The sequence below is a fragment of the Pseudophryne corroboree genome, chromosome 8, assembly GCF_028390025.1.
Source record: "Pseudophryne corroboree isolate aPseCor3 chromosome 8, aPseCor3.hap2, whole genome shotgun sequence".
Lineage (NCBI taxonomy): Eukaryota > Metazoa > Chordata > Amphibia > Anura > Myobatrachidae > Pseudophryne > Pseudophryne corroboree.
The window spans coordinates 254,177,873-254,200,957 of NC_086451.1; positions in this window are offsets into that span (position 1 = coordinate 254,177,873).

Genomic DNA, 23,085 nt, shown 5'->3' on the forward strand with positions numbered 1-23,085 from the left:
CACCAGCCGCAAACCAAGGATCTCTGCCCTGCCTCCAAAGCACAGCACATGCTGGACATGAAGGATCTCTGCACGCTGGAGAGAAAGGCTGCTACCGGGTATGGGGAGACAGGTGGCAACCGCCGCCACTACTGTTAAAGAGGTGCGGCGGGGATGCAATTGATTGCTGCTGAGCTGTGGGGAGAAGAGTGGGACACAGTCGCCGCGCCGCCAGTCCCCTGCAGGGAAGGAGGAAGAGACAGTGCCGATATGTGTGCTGCGGGTAAGGGAGAATACCACTGCTGCGAAGCAGGCGACAGCTGTGTTATGTCTGCGTGGGGCTAGGGGAAATGTGCCAGCCGATGTTCTATATGTCAGCGGGGAATAGGGGGATTGCAGATTGTTGCTGTGTGTGTGGAGCTGGGGAGAGGGGGTTTGAATGGCTGCAGTCTACTGGGGTTGCGTGAGTGGGGGGTCACTCTGGCCGCAGCTATTGTATACTAACAAGGCGGGGGGGGGTAGTGTAGTATGGCCGCTGTGTGTGGTGGTGGGTACTTACTGTTACTGTATGGTGGTGTGGGGTGCTCCCTATATTGCCCCCTTTTCCTCTTAGCCTCCAAGTTAAAATATATATATATACATATATATATACTGTGAACTGTTGCACACACTCTCTCTTGTTTCTCTCTCTCTCTCTCTCTCTCTCTCTCTCTCTGGCACCTTCTCTCTCTCCTCTCTTTCTCTCATTCCCTCTTTTTCCATACAAACCCTCTTTCTTACTTTGACACCCCCCCCTCTCTCTCTCTCTCTCCCTGACACTATTTCTCTCTCTCCCGACACTGTCTTTCTCCCCCTGACGACTCTATTTCTCTCTCTCTCTCTCTTGCTTCTGTCTTTCTGTCTCCCGCCTTTGCTGACATTCTCTCACTCCTACTTGATCCGTCCTCTCTCTTCGACACCCTCTCTCTCTCTCTATTCCTGTTGGCCTCTGTCTTTCCTGACATCCTCTCTCTCCCCGACACCTACCTCTCTTGCTCTACCCTCTTTCTCTCATTCCCTCCTTTTCCATGAAACAACCTCTCTCTCACTCCTCTCTTTCTCCCTGATACCCTCTATCTCCCTGACACCCTGTTTGTCTCTTTCCCCTCACAGCGGTGAAGAGTCGGGCGGCACGAGGAAGAAGAGGACATCGCGGCAGGAAGTCCTAGGCCGCAGAAGAGGCCAGAAGACGCCAGTCTCCTGGAAGAAGATGTCCAGCGGCGGCGGCTGGATGCCGAGAGGCGACGGCGGCGACGCTAGCCAGGACGGGCCAGCAGCAGAAGAGTGAAGAGGAGCGACGGAGAGGCCACCAGGGTTGGGAAGAAAAGAGCTGACGAAGCTCCCCCCTGGTGCCTCTCCCACCGGGTCAGGTAGGCCCTTTTCAGGTGCCCCTGCTACCCTCTCTCCTCCATAGACCACCAGAGATCGGGCACTAGGCCCGTAGGCACAGTCAGGCCATCCCGGCCTGTGGGTAAATAGTCGGGCCCTCTCGGCCCGTGGTCACAGATAGTCTGGCCCGTGGCCCTATTAGTCGGGCACTAGGCCTGTGGGGAATAGTCAGGCCACAGGTCTGTGGCACTAGGTAGGCGGGCATTAGGCCCGAGGGGCAGTATCAGGCAATAGGCCTGTGGGGCATTAGAGGGCATTAGGCCCTAGTTCATTCACAGCCGCTTAGGGAAATAAGGTGACCCAATAAGGTGATCCTGGGCATTAGGCCCAGGTCACCCAACGGGCACCAAGTTAGGCGGGCACTAGGCCTGAGGGTGAAGCCAGGCCTCGGGCCTGTGGATAAATAGGGGGCAGTAGGCCCAAGTAGGGGTGCGGGAAGTGGCCCTGCACGGCTGTTTTCTCTTTGCCTCCTTACAGGGACCTGTACGTGGAGAAGATCGGAGTACAAGACCTGTGACGGTAACATCTGTCCATGTGTTCCTTTTGCGTGTGTTTGTCTTTATCGGTCTCCCTTCCTTCAGGGCGAACGGTGAACCTTGCAAGGTTGAATTTACACCTGGTGCGAGAGTACCGATAGGTGAAATTCGGGCTCTTAGGCCGTGCGCCCAGGATGACCTTCACCTAGCCCGAAAGCTCTATTTGTCTGTTTTGGAGGGCGCTTCGGTCCACAGTAAGGAGGGACGGAACTCAGCAGTCTCCTTCCCCCTAGGTCATCGTGTCCGGGTCCAATCCGAAGGTTCCAGGTCCGTTGAAGACTCTGTGACCTGAAGGTGAGAAAGTGCGGCGCCTGGTAAGTGGTGAACCTACACCTGCACGGCAGCAGGCACTACACCGCACCACCACCCTCTTACACCATAATGTGTAAAAAGGGGGACTCTGCTGCTGTAATGTGTAAAAAGGGGGACTGCGCTCACCACAGGACACCCACGAGTACAAATAGGCCTTTTGGGTCGGCATTCTGAGCGGTCGGGATTCCAGCACCGGCATGCTGAACGCCGGGATCCCGACCACTGAGATATGAACTACATTCCCTCTACCTGCCTAATGTGTAAAAAGGGACTCTACCTGCCGTTCTTTGTAAAAGGGGACTCTGCCTGCCGTATTGTGTAAAAGGGAGCTTCGCCTGCCGTGATGTATAAAAGGGAGCTCTGTGGCCACGCTCCTTCCCCATGAATCCATGCCCATATATTTTTGGCATGCGCACTTGCCCTATTTTATGTATGGGGGGGCGCCAATGCTGTTTCTTGCACACAGTGCTAAAATGTCTAGTTACGGCACTGCCTGCAACTACTGTATGCTCTATGTATATACAATGGTATTCGTAGTTCATTCAGTCTATGTTTCATTCATGATACACTTTTAAACAAATGTTCCAGCCATTCTGTGGGATTTATTTTGCTTGTAGTTCGTTTTATGGTTTTATTTAGAAATGTGGCCATACACTGCAGTTATTAGCCAGATAGCCATTTATTGGTGTGTTGGTTCTTTCTAGATTTTTATAATTGGAAAGGGACTTTTTCCTACACTATATACTGTATACTGTATATGATTTGGGAATAGCCAAAACATTATCATTGGAAGACATTTTTCATATTTTTACCTCCTCGTTATGCACTATTCATTATACATGTCATGTTTATCATACCCTCCAACATTTTACACAGAAAAATCTGTAAAAATTAGGAAAGGGGGTATGGCCACGGGTAAAGGGCCTTTTCCTATACTTTCAATGCAAGTTTGGAGAGCCAAAAATCGGTACAGACCATAAAAAAAAAGGTACTGCACCTGGCAAAAAGGTACAGTTGGAGGGTATGGTTTATTAGAGTTTTTTCATTTAGTTCAGAAAAACCAAACTTTTTTTAGTTGTTGATGCTATTGTTACAATTATACACAGATATATTCTTTTTATAGTAAGAATGTCCCCATTAAGCAGTACTAAAGGCATATGAAGGATAGAACATCTTTTTGTGGGTATAATGTTTGAGAGGCCACAAAGTGTTCACAGTTTTCTACAGGTAGAAAGATTTGCCCCCAGGTTTTATAGACTTGTAGTACAGGTTTACATGATGGCTGGTGAAGGCAAAGATGATATTGGAGACAAGACCCTAATGTAACACTGTAGTTTTGGATATGTCATACACAGAGGCGTATCTAGGGTAGGGTGAGTGGGGCACGTGCCCTGGGAGCCTTGGCAGGCCCAGGAGAGGGGGGCGCCGCCGGCGTCCAGGGCATCATGCCCCACTCGCCCCCGTCAACCCTAAATGTGAGGGGAGGAGAGCGCAGCGTCTCTCCCTCCCCTCACAGCCGCTGCCAGCAGCGCTGCTGTGTCCGGTCTCCGGAGTTAGCCAATCAGAGCTTGTGGACCGGCTCCTGATTGGCTGCCGGTCCGCGAGATCTGATTGGCTAGTGAACCGGCGCCAGACAGCCGCCGGAGACCTGGAGCAGTGAGGGGAAGGAGAGGCGCTGCGCTGCGCTCTCCTCCCCTCACATAGCAACAAGCGGCCGGTAAGTGACGGGGGGGGAGGGGTCCGGCGGCACGGGGGGGTCCGGTGGCACAGTGGGGCATGTATCTGGCACCAAGTGGGGCCTGGCACTGTGGGGCATGTATCAGGCACTGTGCGGCATGTGACTGGCACTGTGGGGCAATGTAACTGGCACTGTGGGGCAATGTATCTGGCACTGTGGGGCAATGTAGCTGGCACTGTGGGGCAATGTAGCTGGCACTGTGGGGCAATGTATCTGGCACTGTGGGGCATGTAACTGGCACTGTGGGGCATGTAACTGGCACTGTGGGGCATGATTCTGGCACTGTGGGGCATGTAACTGGCACTGTGGGGCATGTAACTGGCACTGTGGGGCATGTAACTGGCACTGTGGGGCATGTATCTGGCACTGTGGGGCATGTATCTGGCACTGTGGGGCAATGTATCTGGCACTGTGGGGCATGTATCCAGCACTGTGGGGCATGTATCCGGCACTGTGGGGCATTGTATCCGGCACTGTGGGGCAATGTATCTGGCACTGAGTGGGGCCATGTAACTGACACTGAGTGGGGCATGTATCTGGCACTGTGGGGCAATGTATCTGGCACTGTGGGGCAATGTATCTGGCACTGTGGGGCATTGTATCCGGCACTGTGGGGCAATGTAACTGGCACTGTGGGGCAATGTAACTGGCACTGTGGGGCATGTATCTGGCACTGAGTGGGGCATGTATCTGGCACTGTGGGGCATGTATCTGGCACTGTGGGGCATGTATCTGGCACTGTGGGGCATGTATCCGGCACTGTGGGGCAATGTAACTGGCACTGTGGGGCAATGTAACTGGCACCGTGGGGCAATGTAACTGGCACTGAGTGGAACATGTATCTGGCACTGTGGGGCATGTATCTGGCACTGTGGGGCATGTATCTGGCACTGTGGGGCAATGTATCCGGCACTGTGAGGCAATGTAACTGGCACTGTGGGGCAATGTATCTGGCACTGTGGGGCATGTATCCGGCACTGTGGGGCATGTATCCGGCACTGTGGGGCATGTATCCGGCACTGAGTGGGGCATGTATCTGGCACTGAGTGGGGCATGTATCTGGCACTGTGGGGCATGTATCCGGCACTGTGGGGCATTGTATCCGACACTGTGGGGCAATGTAACTGGCACTGTGGGGCATGTATCTTGCACTGAGTGGGGCATGTATCTTGCACTGTGGGGCAATGTATCTGACACTGTGGGGCATGTATCCGGCACTGTGGGGCAATGTAACTGGCACTGTGGGGCAATGTATCTGGCACTGTGGGGCAATGTATCTGGCACTGTGGGGCAATGTAACTGGCACTGAGTGGGGCATGTAACTGGCACTGAGTGGGGCATGTATCTGGCACTGTGGGGCATGTATCTGGCACTGTGGGGCATGTATCTGGCACTGTGGGGCATGTATCTGGCACTGTGGGGCAATGTATCCGGCACTGTGGGGCATGTATCCGGCACTGTGGGGCAATGTAACTGGCACTGCAATGTAACTGGCACTGTGGGGCATGTATCCGGCACTGTGGGGCAATGTAACTGGCACTGTGGGCCATTTTCAGTGGCCACACCCCTTCTGAAGCGTGGCCACACCCCTTCTGGTGTGTGGCCACGCCCATTTTCCGGCACGCATGCTTCTTTTTGTGTGTGTTTTTTTGTGGGGCAATGTAACTGGCACTGAGTGGGGCATGTATCTGGCACTGAGTGTGGCATGTATCTGGCACTGTGGGGCAATGTATCTGGCACTGTGGGGCATGTATCCGGCACTGTGGGGCAATGTAACTGGCACTGTGGGGCAATGTATCTGGCACTGTGGGGCAATGTAACTGGCACTGTGGGGCAATGTATCTGGCACTGAGTGGGGCAATGTAACTGGCACTGTGGGGCAATGTATCTGGCACTGTGGGGCAATGTATCTGGCACTGTGAGGCATGTATCTGGCACTGTGGGGCATGTAACTGGCACTGTGGGGCAATGTATCTGGCACTGTGGGGCATGTAACTGGCACTGTGGGGCATGTAACTGGCACTGTGGGGCATGTATCTGGCACTGTGGGGCATGTATCTGGCACTGTGGGGCAATGTATCTGGCACTGTGGGGCAATGGAACTGGCACTGTGGGGCAATGTATCCGGCACTGTGGGGCATGTATCCGGCACTGTGGGGCATGTATCCGGCACTGTGGGGCATTGTATCCAGCACTGTGGGGCAATGTAACTGGCACTGAGTGGGGCATGTATCTGGCACTGAGTGGGGCATGTATCTGGCACTGAGTGGGGCATGTATCTGGCACTGTGGTGCAATGTATCTGGCACTGTGGGGCATGTATCCGGCACTGTGTGGCATGTATCCGGCACTGTGGGGCAATGTATCTGGCACTGTGGGGCAATGTATCTGGCACTGTGGGGCAATGTATCTGGCACTGTGGGGCATGTATCTGGCACTGAGTGGGGCATGTATCTGGCACTGTGGGGCAATGTATCCGGCACTGTGGGGCATGTATCCGGCACTGTGGGGCAATGTAACTGGCACTGTGGGGCAATGTAACTGGCACTGAGTGGGGCATGTATCTGGCACTGTGGGACATGTATCTGGCACTGTGGGGCAATGTATCTGGCACCGTGGGGCAATGTATCCGGCACTGTGGGGCATGTATCCGGCACTGTGGGGCAATGTAACTGGCACTGTGGGGCATGTATCCGGCACTGTGGGGCATTGTATCCGGCACTGTGGGGCAATGTAACTGGCACTTGGTGGGGCATGTATCTGGCACTGAGTGGGGCATGTATCTGGCACTGTGGTGCAATGTATCTGGCACTGTGGTGCAATGTATCTGGCACTGTGGGGCATGTATCCGGCACTGTGGGGCATGTATCCGGCACTGTGGGGCAATGTATCTGGCACTGTGGGGCAATGTATCTGGCACTGTGGGGCAATGTAACTGGCACTGAGTGGGGCATGTATCTGGCACTGTGGGGCATGTATCTGGCACTGTGGGGCATGTATCTGGCACTGTGGGGCAATGTATCCGGCACTGTGGGGCAATATATCCGGCACTGTGGGGCAATGTATCCGGCACTGTGGGGCATGTATCCGGCACTGTGGGGCAATGTAACTGGCACTGTGGGGCATGTATCCGGCACTGTGGGGCAATGTAACTGGCACTGTGGGCCATTTTCAGTGGTCACACCCCTTCTGGAGCGTGGCCACACCCCATCTGGTGTGTGGCCACGCCCATTTTTTCGACGTGCGCCCCTTCGGCGCACGCACATGCTTCTTTTTGTGTGTGTTTTTTTTTTTTTTGGGGGGGTGCCATTTTCCATCTTGCCCTGGGCTCCGAAAACCCTAGTTACGCCTCTGGTCATACAATGGCCAGATAAGAGGGTAGCTAGGTAACAATAGTAGTCAGATCACAAGTAATGTTTAGGGTAGGTGGCATACAAGGATAGTCAGGTCACAAGCTATGTTCATGGCAGTCAGCAGACAAGGATATCAGTATCATGCAGGGTCAAAAATAATCAAGAGCAAAATGACAGTATGCACAGCACCAAAAGCCGACCAGGAGTGGCGCTGTTGTCAGCCTAATAGATGCAAAGGTATCCCATGAAAGTCCTGCCAGATGGACGAGCCCCCACAGCTGATAACAGTATAAATGACAAAACACTAAGACCCAGATTTATCAAAGCTTGGAGAGATAAAATGTAGATAGATAAAAGGGAAGATGTATCAAGCCTTGGAGAGAAAAAGTGGAGAGAGATAAAGTACCAACCAATCAGCTTCTAACTGCCATATTACTGGCATGTGCGCATCTTCCTTCACAGCTGCTCTGTGACACCATCAGAGGCGGTGACACTAAAACGATCAGTTTAGTGATTATCAGGTGCATAAATCAATCTGCTCATGTGCCACAATAGTCCTGCAATGGCTGACACAGAGAGGATTTATTCACAAAGGGTTTGACAGTCAGGGACCTTTGGGAGAGGATAAGCGGAGGGCCAGCAGAAACGCAGGAGTGTCATGACCATTTTTTTGGGATGTCTCAGCCTGCAACTGTGATCCGTACACAGCTTCAATGGCTCCAACATCTTTCTTTCTGCAGCCATGCTGCATGACCATTGGGCCACTCAGAACTGGACTGTGACTTACTCAGTGTGTAGCTATGGCAAACCTGCCTGTAGTCTTTGCATATTTTCACACAGTCGCTGTGTAGTGCGTACACATTTGCAGATGCAAATGCATTTGGGGGGTTGGGTATGAGTGAGCGGTGGTAATGGGAGGTGAGGTGCGAGCGCAACAAGCCCCTTGCAGGCTCCCTGCACTTGCCATGCTGTGGGCTCGGTGGCAATCACAGATTCTATTCTCACTCTATGGGTGTCATGGACAAGTGAGAATAGTCCCTGTTAGTCGGCATGCCGACTGTCGGGATTCTCAGGGATGTAGGAAGAGGAGGCCACCGGTCACATAACTACATCCCCATTTGGGTACATCTCTGAATCAGGCTTACAGTGTACATGATGTGGATGTAAGCAGCTTCAATGTCATGTAAGTGTCCTGTACAATGCACATCCTACACTTGTACAGGTTCTGATACTGTATGAGTAAAGGTGCATACACACGGAGCGATATAACTGAGCGATTTTGACTATATAGTCAAAATCGCTCAGAAAGTTAGTGCAGATCGCTCCGTGTGTACACAGGCAGCGATAGCGATGCGCGTCCCCGCCAGGTCGCTATCGCTGGGAAAAATAGTCAGTGCAGGCAAGTCAATTTTGGCTATGTCGCTGGGAAAGTTAGTTAAAATCGCTAGAGGCCAGCGATTTTTCCCAGCGATAGCGATGTTGCCGGCAGCGGTGGTGCGGGCGGCGGCGGGTGGTGGTGGCGGCGGTGCGGGCGGCGGCGGGTTGCGGTGGCGGTGTGGGCGGCGGCGGGTTGTGGCGGCGGTGCAGGCGGCGGCGGGTTGCGGTGGCGGTGTGGGCGGCGGCGGGTTGAGGCGGTGGTGCGGGCGGTGGCGGTGCGGGCTGCGGAAATTTACCTTTATCTTGCAGAGTTTGGCAGCGGAGCGGTACCAGTTTCAAAAATGGCGCCTCAGCGTCATTTTTGAAATTCAAGATGGCCGCCGCGAGCCAATCACGGCTCGCCGCGTCATCGCCCCGCCCCCTCCCGCTGACTTTTATAAGTCAGCGCGAGGCAGCGGCTTTCAGTCCGACGGCGGAGGAGGAGCGGAGAAGAGCTCCTGAAGACTGAAGACCTGGATGGGCGGCGGCTATGCAAAAGAGCTTAGCAGCCGCCGCCCACCAGGTGAAGACGCCGGAGCAAGACCCCAGAAGCCCTGGGGAGGTGGCGCCCCCCCAGGTGAAGACGCCGGAAGCCCTGGGAAGGCGGCGGCCATGCAAAAGAGCTTAAAGGCCGCCGCCCCCAGGTGAAGACCCAGTTTAATAAAGGATTTTTTAAAGAATGTGTCGTGTTTTTTTTCCAATATTTTCTTTACAGGTGGACTACAGGTGCCAGCGGGCCCTTTATGTCCGGGCATGCTGGCACTTGTGGTTCTCCAAGTGCCAGCATGCTGGGGCAGGCTTGCTGGGACCTGTAGGCCACCTGTAAAGAACAATATTACTATTGAAAGGCTATCAGCCTCCCATCCACCGCCCACGGATGGGGGGGACAGCCTCGGGCTTCACCCCTGGCCCTTGGGTGGCTGGAGGGGGGGACCCCTTGATTTAAGGGGTCCTCACTCCAGTGTACCCCGGCCAGGGGTGACTAGTTGGGGGGGTAATGGCAGGGCCGCAGGGACCAATATAAAAGTGTCCCCCGGCTGTGGCATTATCTCCCTGGCTAGTGGAGCCCGGTGCTGGTTTGAAAAATACGGGGGACCCCTATGTCTTTTGTCCCCGTATTTTTTAAACCAGGACCGGACGCAGAGCCCGGTGCTGGTTGTCTAAATATAGGGGAACCCTACTCATTTTTTCCTCTGTATTTTAACAACCAGGACTGGCTCAAAGAGCCCGAGGCTGGTTTTACATAGGAGGGGGGACCCCACGCAAAAAATTTTTTTTACTTTTAGCTATTTAAATACCAGCCACCCTGTAAAATCGTCCTATATATGACACTCATCCCCTTATTTAAATGAGATAGTCAAAATCTCCCATAGCCAAAATCTCCCATAGCCAAAATCTCTTGCATAGTTAGACAAAATCTCTGGTAAAGTTAGTCAAAATCTCCTACTGCCAGTTCAAGGGAAAAGTTAGTCAAAATCTCTCTGAAGGTGCATACACACGGAGCGATATAACTGAGCGATTTTGACTATATAGTCAAAATCGCTCAGAAAGTTAGTGCAGATCGCTCCGTGTGTATACAGGCAGCGATAGCGATGCGCGTCCCCGCTAAGTCGCTATCGCTGGGAAAAATAGTCAGTGCCGGCAAGTCAATTTTGGCTATGTCGCTGGTAAAGTTAGTTAAAATCGCTAGAGGCCAGCGATTTTTCCCAGCGATAGCGATGTTGCAGGCGGCGGTGGTGCGGGCGGCGGCGGGTTGTGGCGGGTTGCGGTGGCGGTGTGGGCGGCGGCGGGTTGCGGCGGCGGTGCGGGCGGCGGCGGGTGGCGGTGTGGGCGGCGGCGGTGCGGGTGGCGGTGTGGGCGGCGGCGGTGCGGGCGGCGGCGGGTTGCGGCAGCGGTGCGGGCGGCGGAAATTTACCTTTCTCTTGCAGAGTTTGGCAGCGGAGCGGTACCAGTTTCAAAAATGGCGCCTCAGCGTCATTTTTGAAATTCAAGATGGCCGCCGCGAGCCAATCACGGCTCGCCGCGTCATCGCCCCGCCCCCTCCCGCTGACTTATATAAGTCAGCGCGAGGCAGCGGCTTTCAGTCCGACGGCGGAGGAGGAGCGGAGAAGAGCTCCTGAAGACGCCGTGGAAGTCCTGGATGGGCGGCGGATATGCAAAAGAGCTTAGCAGCCGCCGCCCACCAGGTGAAGACGCCGGAGCAAGACCCCAGAAGCCCTGGGGAGGTGGCGCCCCCCCAGGTGAAAACGCCGGAAGCCCTGGGAAGGCGGCGGCCATGCAAAAGAGCTTAAAGGCCGCCGCCCCCAGGTGAAGACCCAGTTTAATAAAGGATTTTTAAAAGAATGTGTTGTGTTTTTTTTTAAATATTTTCTTTACAGGTGGACTACAGGTGCCAGCGGGCCCTTTATGTCCGGGCATGCTGGCACTTGTGGTTCTCCAAGTGCCAGCATGCTGGGGCAGGCTTGCTGGGACCTATAGGCCTCCTGTAAAGAACAATATTACTATTGAAAGGCTATCAGCCTCCCATCCACCGGCCCACGGATGGGGGGGACAGCCTCGGGCTTCACCCCTGGCCCTTGGGTGGCTGGAGGGGGGGACCCCTTGATTTAAGGGGTCCTCACTCCAGTGTACCCCGGCCAGGGGTGACTAGTTGGGGGGGTAATGGCACGGCCGCAGGGACCAATATAAAAGTGTCCCCCGGCTGTGGCATTATCTCCCTGGCTAGTGGAGCCCGGTGCTGGTTTTAAAAATACGGGGGACCCCTATGTCTTTTGTCCCCCGTATTTTTTAAACCAGGACCGGACGCAGAGCCCGGTGCTGGTTGTCTAAATATAGGGGAACCCTACTCATTTTTTCCTCTGTATTTTAACAACCAGGACTGGCTCAAAGAGCCCGAGGCTGGTTTTACATAGGAGGGGGGACCCCACGCAAATTTTTTTTTTTAACTTTTAGCTATTTAAATACCAGCCACCCTGTAAATTCATCCTATATATGACACTCATCCCCTTATTTAAATGAGATAGTCAAAATCTCCCATAGCCAAAATCTCTTGCATAGTTAGACAAAATCTCTGGTAAAGTTAGTCAAAATCTCCTACTGCCAGTTCAAGGGAAAAGTTAGTCAAAATCTCTCATAGCCAAAATCTCTCCGTGTGTATGCACCTATAGTCAAAATCTCTCCGTGTGTATGCACCTTATGGCTAATCCTTGTAAGAACTGACACTTGAGAAAAGAAATCTTCATTCCATGTTATTCTCTGAGCATGAATCATTAAGACATTGGAAATAACGGATGAATCATACATTTATGATATTAAGGCATACAGATTTTCTTACACAAGTACAGAAATAACCAAAGTTCTAACAAATCAACAGTTAAACCATTTTCTGCTTCAGTGCTACTGACATGTTCCCACACACAATGGAAGTTTAACACTTCTGGATTTCATGACTTCACTACAATATTAACTAATCTGTCATATTTGTCTTCTTGAATATGGCTGTGAAGGCTGTTACAGTTTATGCAGAGTTTCAAGCATAGATTGTCACCCTGTAACAGCATTACCTATTTTTAATCAGCAGGGAAAACATAATATTGTCCAAGCAGAGGCGGAACTACCATTGGTGCAGAAGGTGCATTGCACCGGGGCCCCTGAGGACTAAGTGGCTCACTGCTGCCAAGACCAGCAATGAGCTAACCCACTCCCGCGCAGACCATTGTGAACAAAGTTGGATAAATGGCCCAGTACAGAGAGCAGGTTGGGCCCCACTGCCTGAGTTATCTGCCCCTTAGCTAATGTAGGTAGGGCTAACCTTTTGTGTGCCGGAATGATAGAGGGATCCTGCCACCTGTCAGCGCTGATGATCACAGCCACATACTGCTTCTAAATAATAGCCAGATGTACATTTTTTCTGATTTACTGCTGTCTGTGAATTAAAGGCAGCTCACAATCGGTGTAACTGGTGTAACACCACTGGGGTTGGCAGGGTATGTCTAAGTGGTGAGAGAGGTATCACAGGTGTTGACCTTTCCCCTGAAATGTTATTCTCCATACCTTGGGGTAAATTTACTAAGATGGGAATTCTATTTAAGATGTGATGTTGACCTTAGCAACCAATCATATTTCAGGTATTATCTTCTAGAAGGTGCTAGAGAAATGAGAAGTAGAATCTGATTGGTTGCTATGGGCAACATCCCATATTAAATAGAACTCCCATTTTAGTAAATTTACCACCCTTGTCTCCTAGTACCGTGCTCAGGGAGGTAGGAAAGATTGATACGAATCAGAAGTGAGTCAGCAGTTCCATCAGGAAGTCTTTCCTATTGATCTGCAATGAACTCTGGATTTGGAATGAACTAATTGATTAAGCGATGTTGCTTTATAAACCACAGAAAAGAAGACTTTGGCACACAGGAAGAACAGGAATATACAATTCACTACAGTTCACACCACAAAAGATCATCCAATATGCGAAAGACAAACAATTTGAATCACAGAAGAATAATTGGAATCAGGGTGAGAAACAATTAGAATCACAAAATTAATCATTGGAATCATACAATGTGCATTCCATTTTACATTGTGATGACAAGAAGAATACATTCAGGAATCCAAAATACTAACTTTCTAGCTCTCTGTAGCCAAGGTATTAAATATTTTCACCGGGCAAATAACATTGGAGATCTGGTTGATATTTGTGGTGACACAGCAAGTCAATAGGGAATGGGCACAAAGTTACTAAGGGGATCCTGGGATGGAAAATGTCAATGTTACTTAGTTATTGTTATGAATTGAGTACCTGGAACTCATAGGAGTGGGTGGCAAATGGGGAGTTCCAGTACTCATGAGTGAAGCAGCAGTAAGTATGAATGACCGCAGAAACTCTTACTTTACCCCTGACTCCATTACTCCTCCAAAAGGTCGGTTGGTGCCTGCAGAGCGAGTCTTCTCCTATAGCAGCCGCGTTTGAATTGGCGAATTAGGTCCGCCCAGACTCCGATGCCCCCAGGTTTTACGAGGTAACAAAGCACAAACGGAGGCTGTGAGTGAGTAAGGGGAAAGCTAACTAAAACCTGCAAGACTACCAAAGGGAGAGACTACAGAAGGACATTGAACAGTTTATGTGCGGTGCAGCCTCCGAAATCCCAACATAAGAACCAGGGCACAGACTGAGGCGAGAATTCAAAACACAGATAAATTATACGTATCAAATTGCACAGTGTTAAAAGCAATGACACTAAATTTACGAGTGATTGTGAAAGCAACAATGCTCTAAGATGTTATAAGCAACTAAATAAACGGCGAGAGCAACAATGCTCAAAGATGTTATACACAGAAATGCAGGCAAAGCAATGTTTGTGTGAAAACTCCACAAAAACCTGAACACAAGGCTGGCTGGATCTGGTCAGGTAATAAATTGGGCAAGGTCTCCGGGTCACGGGCACAACACAGGCTGACCGGATATCCTACGAGCAGGCAGATTCACACTGAAGCAGGAACTGTCACCAACGATTTGGGAGAGGCCAAGAAGGGAATATAAATGGTGCTGCACCAATCAGAACCCAGTAATAGATATTAATGAAAGGACGTGCAGAAGACACAGCCCGATAAATTACCCAGCAACCGTGAACACTGCCTGTGTCTAGCATCCCAGTTGCTAGGCGCTTGGTGGCTCCCAGCCCTCCTGCGGTAGCATTGCTAAGCGCAGGGAGGGACCCGGAAGCACCGGCTGATGGAGGAAGTGCAGCATCCCGGTCGCTTGGTAATGGCCGGGACCGGCCTCCTCCACAAGCCGCGCTGCGGCTTATAACAGTTATTTAACAGGATGTAACTAGCAAAGGAATAGCAGGATCTCTTATGTCACAATAAGGGGCTTTTATGTAGATCAAATTCAGTCTCTTATTTGCAGGGCTTTATTAACACTTGCATAATTAGCTCAGTCCTTCCAGCAATAACTGTCTGAGTTGCACAAAACTAAGCCCTTTAACACAAATATTTTTCTTATCCTTGCATTTAAACTCAGTGTTTGTTTAGCTCTCTTTCTATGGGTCTTTACTGGCACAAAGTGGGGCTGCTGGCTGTGCCAGAGCCGGATTAAGGGGGGGGGGGGGCTCTGGGGATAAATACCCCTGGGCCCCACACTGTAAGAGGGCCCCCCGCCACACACCGCAGATCGGATCTCTATTACCGATCCGATCTGCGACGTGCGCTCCCTGCTCACCCCATCAAGCCATCAAGCAGCCGCCAGTGCTGCAGACTTTTAGTGGGCAGCCAAGCCGAATGACGGCACTGCTGTCCAATGATAAGTGAATCTGCAGCCTGCGGCTCCGTGACTGGATGGAGCGCAGGCTGCAGGGGAGGAAGGAGGCAGGATCCCGGGCATGCAGAGCCTCGGCGCGAGTGGACCCGCTACCGTGGACTGGAGGTTGTTGTAATAACTGGCGGAGGAGAGAGGAACATGCTCTCCTCCTGTTCTGTGTGTGTGTGTCTGTCACTCATCACAGCCTGTCTCCCATCAGCACAGCAGTGCAAAAGTAAGACAGGCTGCACTACCTTTTTTTTTGTTATTAAAATTTAAGTTAATGTTATGGGTACATATATATATATATATATATTATATTATATACACTGCTCCAAAAAATAAAGGGAACACTTAAACAACACAATGTAACTCCAAGTCAATCACACTTCTGTGAAATCAAACTGTCCACTTAGGAAGCAACACTGACTGACAATCAATTTCACATGCTGTTGTGCATATGGAATAGACAAAAGGTGGAAATTATAGGCAATTAGCAAGACACCCCCAATAAAGGAGTTGTTCTGCAGGTGGTGACCACAGACCACTTCTCAGCTCCTATGCTTTCTGGCTGATGTCTTAGTCACTTTTGAAAGCTGGCGATGCTTTCACTCTAGTGGTAGCATGAGACGGCGTCTACAACCCACACAAGTGGCTCAGGTAGTGCAGCTCATCCAGGATGGCACATCAATGCGAGCTGTGGCAAGAAGGTTTGCTGTGTCTGTCAGTGTAGTGTCCAGAGCATGGAGGCGCTACCAGGAGACAGGCCAGTACATCAGGAGATGTGGAGGAGGCCGTAGGAGGGCAACAACCCAGCAGCAGGACCGCTACCTCCGCCTTTGTGCAAGGAGGAACAGGAGGAGCACTGCCAGAGCCCTGCAAAATGACCTCCAGCAAGCCACAAATGTGCATGTGTCTACTCAAACAATCAGAAACAGGCTCCATGAGGGTGGTATGAGGGCCCGACGTCCACAGCTGGGGGTTGTGCTTACAGCCCAACACCATGCAGGACATTTGGCATTTGCCAGAGAACACCAAGATTGTGCTCTTCACAGATGAAAGCAGGTTCTCACTGAGCACATGTGACAGAGTCTGGAGACGCCAAGGAGAACGTTCTGCTGCCTGCAACATCCTCCAGCATGACCGGTTTGGCAGTGGGTCAGTAATGGTGTGGGGTGGCATTTCTTTGGGGGGCCACACAGCCCTCCATGTGCTCGCCATAGGTAGCCTGACTGTCATTAGGTACCGAGATGAGATCCTCAGACCCCTTGTGAGACCATATGCTGGTGCAGTTGGCCCTGGGTTCCTCCTAATGCAAGACAATGCTAGACCTCATGTGGCTGGAGTGTGTCAGCAGTTCCTGCAAGATGAAGGCATTGATGCTATGGACTGGCCCGCCCGTTCCCCAGACCTGAATCCAATTGAGCACATCTGGGACATCATGTCTCGCTCCATCCACCAACGCCACGTTGCACCACAGACTGTCCAGGAGTTGGCGGATGCTTTAGTCCAGGTCTGGGAGGAGATCCCTCAGAGACCATCCGCTACCTCATCAGGAGCATGCCAGGCACTGTAGGGAGGTCATACAGGCACGTGGAGGCCACACACATTACTGAGCCTCATTTTGACTTGTTTTATGGACATTACATCAACGTTGGATCATCCTGTAGTGTGTTTTTCCACTTTAATTTTGAGTGTGACTCCAAATCCAGACCTCCATGGGTTAATAAATTTGATTTCCATTGATAATTTTTGTGTGATTTTGTTGTCAGCACATTCAACTATGTAAAGAACAAAGTATTTAATAAGAATATTACATTCATTCAGATCTAGGATGTGTTATTTTAGTGTTCCCTTTATTTTTTTGAGCAGTGTATATGTTTATATATGTATATGTGTTTGTGTGTGTGTATATGTATGTATAGATAGATAGATAGATAGATAGATAGATAGACAGTGTGCCCGTGTATTTATACAAAGTGACTTTGCTGTACGTCCTGACGAAAAGGTCTGCGGACCTTGAAACCAGTGCCGTAACTAGGCATTTTAGCGCTGTGTGCAAGAAACGACAGTGGCGCCCCCCCCCATGTAAGACAGGGGCAGTGCGCGCCGTAGGCGTGTGAAAAATTTAGAGGGGCGTGGCTTCATGGGGAAGGGGCGTGGCCACAAAATAATAGCAATTCATACTACGGTGCACAGTAGTCTACATTATTCAAATTACGCTGCACAGTAGCGCCACTACACCAGGTAGAGCCCCTTTTATACATTACAGCAGACAGCGTCCCCCTTTTGACGCATTACAGCAGACAGTCCCCCTTTTTACACATTACAGCAGACAGCGTCCCCGTTTATACACATTACGGCAGACGGTGTCCCCCTTTATACACATTGCGGCAGCCAGGCCCCCTTTTTACACATTACGGGAGCCAGTCCCCCTTTTTACACATTGCGGCAGCCAGGCCCCCTTTTTACACATTACGGCAGACAGTCCCCCTTTTTACACATTGCGGCAGCCAGTCCCCCTTTTTACACATTGCAGCAGCCAGTCCCCCTTTTTACACATTGCGGCAGACAGTCCCCCTTTTTACACAATGCGGCAGCCAGTCCCCCTTTTTACACAATGCGGCAGCCAGGACCCCTTTTTACACAATGCGGCAGCCAGGACCCCTTTTTACACATTGCGGCAGCCAGTCCCCCTTTTTACACAATGCGGCAGCCAGGACCCCTTTTTACACAATGCGGCAGCCAGTCCCCCTTTTTACACATTGCGGCAGCCAGTCCCCCTTTTTACACATTGCAGCAGCCAGTCCCCCTTTTTACACATTGCGGCAGACAGTCCCCCTTTTTACACAATGCGGCAGCCAGTCCCCCTTTCTACACAATGCGGCAGCCAGGACCCCTTTTTACACAATGCGGCAGCCAGGACCCCTTTTTACACATTGCGGCAGCCAGTCCCCCTTTTTACACAATGCGGCAGCCAGGACCCCTTTTTACACAATGCGGCAGCCAGGACCCCTTTTTACACATTATGGCAGACGGTGTCCCCCTAAAAGAGAGAGAGAGAGAGAGATACTTACCTGACAGGCTCCTCGTGCTGGCAGCTCCCTCGGTGCAGGCAGTGAGATGAGAAGGAAGAGGAGGGAGGGGGAGCAGGGAGCCGCAGCAGCGCTATTTGATTGGTAGTAAGCGCCGCTGCAGCATCCCCCTCTTCTTCTGTATTGGCTGCCTGGCGCTGCTGTGGATGCTGGGATGAAGGAACCGCATCCCAGCATCCATAGCAGCGCCGGGCAGCCAATACAGAAGGAGAGGGGGATGCTGCAGCGGCGCTTACTACCAATCAAATAGCGCTGCTGCAGCTCCCTGCTCCCCCTCCCTCCTCCTCCTTCTCTCCGCTGCTCGGCGCTTCTGTCTTGCCCTCCACAGCGCGGCGGCGGCGCACACAGCAGAGGCGGCATGTAATGAGTCAATTTGACTCATTACATGCCGCTGGCCGTTGCGCCCTCAGGGCAACAGCGCTGTGTGCCAAGCCCCCTTGGCACACACGTAGTTACGGCCCTGCTTGAAACGTTGACATGTTTGGAATTATGCTGAATTTTTAATACACAGGATTCTTGACTTACCCTGGAGTGTCGCCTCATTCTTATACGTAACATACTGGTGATTATTAATTTCTTTGGGAAGGCACCATACATTTTGCAGCTTTGTCCTGAGTGCCAAGCTATTCTGCTGTGTGTGTGTGTGTGTGTGTGTGTGTGTGTGTGAGTGTGTGTGTGTGTGTGTGTATATATATATATATATATATATATCCAAGGGAGTCCTGCACTCACATCCGTGTGTGGTCAACTGTGGGGTGCACCCAGTAGAGTTCACACAATCACGGTGGATCCACACATATAGTCGTAGTTCCAGTTTCCTGGGGGGGGGCACTCTCCTTCACAAATCAAATCCAATCGTATTTTCTTAGATCATAATCGGCTTTATTGGGTCGACGTTTCAGCTCAACAAGCAGAGCCTTTATCAAGACAAGCCATACATATTTTCGTATTGCAAAGTAGTCATAACTAGGATGAAATAACTCAATTATTAAGTTATAGGACATTGCAACAAATAATTATGATTAAATGTATAAAAGTTAAAATCACTTTTATTAGAACAATAGATATTCCAAACAGGTAGTTTACAGGAAGCTCAGGCCAGCCCCTTTGGACATCCCCAATGCTGAACCTGATTAGCATATACAAAGAGACTAGTGACTCATCATGAATGAGTAAGTACCCTCCCCCAAAAACTAGATAACACATTGCTGATCACACAGGAGGTCAGTTGCTGATCGGTCCCAGACAATGATGGAGTTCTTGCATGATTTTACAGAGAGAGATAGAGAGTCATATGGAGGGACAAATTTATATGAGAAAGATATGGTAATTGTATCGCTGGCCTGTAACTGTAACTGTATGTAACTGTAACTGTATGTAACTGTATGTATTAACTGCTTACTGTATGAGTTGTAACTATAGGTATACTGTACATTGTAATACTGGTATATTGAATCCATATCCTTTTAATAACAAATATATACATCAATGAGCTTTGGAACTCAGATAATGTGTGGGTGTATTGTTTTCTCTTATGGGATGCAGTGTTTTACGATGTACATCACACTTTTATCGTATATGGTAATAAGATGCGCCTGGCGTCTGCAATATATATTAGAGCGGGCATTTTAAATATTTGTGAGAAAGCAATTTGGCATTCACAGATGGGGGCTGGTCCGCGATATCCTCTTAATGATGCACTGTACATTACAAACGCGGCTGTAATCGACCGGCTCTGATGGACGCATCGCGACGCTGATGAAAATAACATCCACGTATATTGTTGTATCATCAGTAAGCCAATGATATGAAATTTCAAGGGACAATGCGTTTCTCATAATATTTAAGATGCTAAAATGTATTTTTATTGTTGCAAAACAAAGTTCAAATAAGTCATATTGTGTTTGATTCAGATTGGATTGTTTATCTGTTAAGTAGGGTTAAAAGTACATTTAAAAGTTGCTGCATAGCCTTGATATAGTTTTTTTTAAAACTCAGGCCTAAATAACTTCTGGTGCTTGTATAATGTGTGATTTCTTCGTGACAAAGGAAGCCGCATGGTCTGTCCTCCATTTTGGACTAACCACATGGCCTGTCCACCATTTTGTGTAAACCTTATGGATGTGGAAGGGGTATGAGCAGTGGCTATTTTAGGTAGGTCATTTTCTAAATAGCTGATTTTCAGTCTGCTAAGAATAATCAGTTTCCTTGGTCACATCAAACACCATTTATGAGTTACCAATGCATTTATTTAACCCATGCCATAGTCAATTACAAATAGTTTCAATTGGGCCTAGTGAGAGTAAATGGTAAGATAAATGCTTGGCTTGGTAAAAAAAAAATTTTTTGCACACAGAAAAAGGAAAGAAAGGGTTTTGGTTTTTTTTCTCTTTTTCCTTCCAAGACTTGTAGAATCTGCTTGCTATAGGATAGCCATTGAAATGCAAATTAACCTGTGTAACTGTTTTTTTTTATAGCAGTGGAAAAGCAAATAGCTTTGATATGCAAATAAGAGGTAAGGTGTCTCATAGGAGACCAGTGAATGATACATATATATAATATTATTATAATTATGTGTATATTTATATCAGTGTATGTTCTGCAAGATAGCATCCAATCTGAATCATATAATTTAAATTATTGATTATTGCTAGAGTCATTATAGATCTGTGTGAAATAGGATACATTTGTTGGTATATAGGTAAATTTGAAATAACAGTATTTTAAGGAAGTAAGTGTAAAGACACAAACGCAGGTCTGCATAAAAGTTTATACAGAACAAGTTGTGTCTAGTGGGAAATAGTAATTAGTATTGTTCACATTTATAGAGCTGTGTGATTTGTTTTATTGCGGACGCAGGGTTTTGTACACGTGTCTCGGACAAAGTAAAAGACTGCGCACGCAGCAAAAGAGACACGCACGGTCGCGTGTTTACGCAAAGTGCGTAAGAATGTGGGCGCTAAGTACAAATTACACAATAGTGTCGTTTAGTTCAAAGGTGGGATAGTAGACATTTAATACAATAGCACATAACTATCAGATTTCAAAAGCAGGTTACTCTAAATTTTGTTTAAAAACTGTATTGCCTCTGGGGTAAAGCTGCCTATCTGAATGAATTGAAATTTTCTGTACAGAAAAACCAAAGTGTATTTGAGTGAGCGAACGTAGGAGTGAGTGGATATTGAACCCAGGGAATTCAGGATCCCGTAGTGTGGTACATCAAGTAAGTGGAGGCTTGGTGGCATGAGGCGGCTGACTCACGTTAGTATAAGGTTTAATACGCAAATCGTGAGGAGATTTGCAGAGGAGCGTAATAGGGAATTGTGCATTGTGTAGTATTGAAGTAAAAAGGTTTTTTGTTACGCTCCGAGCTGAGGGTCACAGTTTGTACATTGACCCATGGTTGTACGGAAGATAGGTAACAAGTACCTATGCGCTGTGCGATTGGACCGCGCGTTTGTGGGGGCGATACATAGCGCAACTTGATACCCCTTTTACGAGCTTTTGCATAAAATCGCGGTATCATTAGCGCTGTATAGAGCATACGCAAGCGTGATTTGTGTATAAAAAGTGTATAGGGAGTTTTCACTGGTCTCTCTCAGGAAAATCTCCAGCGGCGGATATTTACTGGAAAAGGTAAGCTACTCCTAACACTTCCAGTAAATAGAAACCAATAGGGCCTCACTGGGTACGCGGTGTTCACTATTGGAGTGAGTCCGTGGGACTCAGCGGAGAAGGAGCGAGTGAAAGTGCTAGGTGTCTTTCACCGTCTATTTGCGGTGTGCATTGGGGATTGCGTTTATTGGCAAAAAGTCCGTGATGGGATCCAATTGCACAAGCAGTGGGCGTTTGGTAGCTAGGGTTCAGGCTTAAGAAGAGTTGGGAACGAGAAGGTCAGACTTGGGACCGAGAAGGTCATAATTGCGACCGAGAGGGTCAGCAAGGTTTATTATGTGTGAAAAGTATGGTTCACACACGGAGGCAATGGTTACGTATGACTGACAAAGATAGGGTACCATTCCCTAGGGTGGGCAGCTTTGAACCAGAGGTATTGCAGAACTTAAGGATAAGAATATGTCTGATAAAATCCAGAAAACAAAGGGTCAGACATACAAAGTGTTTAAACCTGTGGCAGCAAGAGGGGTTGGTGACTTTGATCCTAAGGTATTGCAGGTGCTATGTCTAACCAAAGTCATATAAGACAAGAATGGAAATATAAGAACTGTTTGAACTTGTAGCAACAATAAACAAGTAGGAAGAAAAAAAAGAGAATGCAAGTACACCACCATATGTAGATGTGGAAGCAGTTACGGCCAGCATACAAGCTATAGAAAATAATAAAAATATGAAAAATATGACTGTAACCTATATATGTACTAATGAATGTTGAAGTTTTATTTAGGAGGAGAAGGTAACCTGATTGTTTTCAGCCATTTCTCATGCACCCAGAGGAGTATCCAACCGGTAAAAGAAGAGCAGGAGCCTGTGGGGGAAGTGGCTGAGACCAGTGGAACAGGTAAGTATGGTATCATTCGTGTACATATATAGTAAAACCCAAAAAATAAAAATCAAGAAAGTAACGTCAGAAATGGAGAAAAACTTGTCCGCACATTAGTATTTGCCAGTAGGAAAGCGGACAGAGACAAGGTAACACCCGGGTATTTGTTTCAGTTACCATATAAGAAGTATTCATTTGAATGAATACTTTGCATGACCTAGAAGCTTGTTAAACTTTTTTTTTTTGTTTTTGTCTCTTGCAGTAATAGAAAACTCTCCATCTGGATAAGACCACTGATAAACACTAATTCGGCTGTCTCTGTGCAAATGGACGGGCTCAATAAGGCATTGAGTGTCAGGATGCAGACTTCTTTGCAAAATTGGAAAGGGGTCACAGTAGCTAATCTTAGATAGTGTGCTATTGAACATCACAA